This window comes from Akebia trifoliata, chromosome 8 (genome assembly GCF_017979445.1).
Source record: "Akebia trifoliata isolate Shusen 1 chromosome 8, ASM1797944v1, whole genome shotgun sequence".
Classification (NCBI taxonomy): Eukaryota; Viridiplantae; Streptophyta; class Magnoliopsida; order Ranunculales; family Lardizabalaceae; genus Akebia; species Akebia trifoliata.
Window position 1 is genome coordinate 39,945,375 of NC_141382.1, and position 585 is coordinate 39,945,959.

A 585-nucleotide genomic window follows, 5' to 3' on the forward strand; every position below is an offset into this window, starting at 1 on the left:
TTAATTTGGGTTACACAAACCGTGTTTACTTGATTCAATCAACCTATGTCACGACTTAATCATCTCATATTTGGTCACATTGTTTTATCTCAATTTTTGCATCAAACTTGTATATTTTTTTCGTTATGTTTCGAACGAATCCGAGTTTGCTCAATTTTGACATCGGAGTAGAAAGTTATACTCATTTTACGAACGTTGCACAGAAGCTCATATTATCAATATTGCTCTCCAGAAAAGTGATGTTTTTTACATTTTTTGATTTATTTGACCTAACTTTTCATACCATTCATTCTCGTTCCAATTACGGTTCTGTGGAAAATAACAAACATTATTTATTACTTCTTAAAATTTATATTTTAACAATGTTTTCGGGAAAAATAAATGTGATGATGTTTGTACGTCCATTTTGGTAATTCTCAGGTTATTAACCGGAAATCCTATCACTTTCACATTCATTAGGTGACAGAAAAGCATGTTTTTGGGTACCGATCACCAACCTCAGGCATAAAATGCAAAACCCAAGCCCAACCCTATTTGGGTTGGTTTGGTCGGGTTGGCTCATTCCTCATTAATTCTAGATAATTT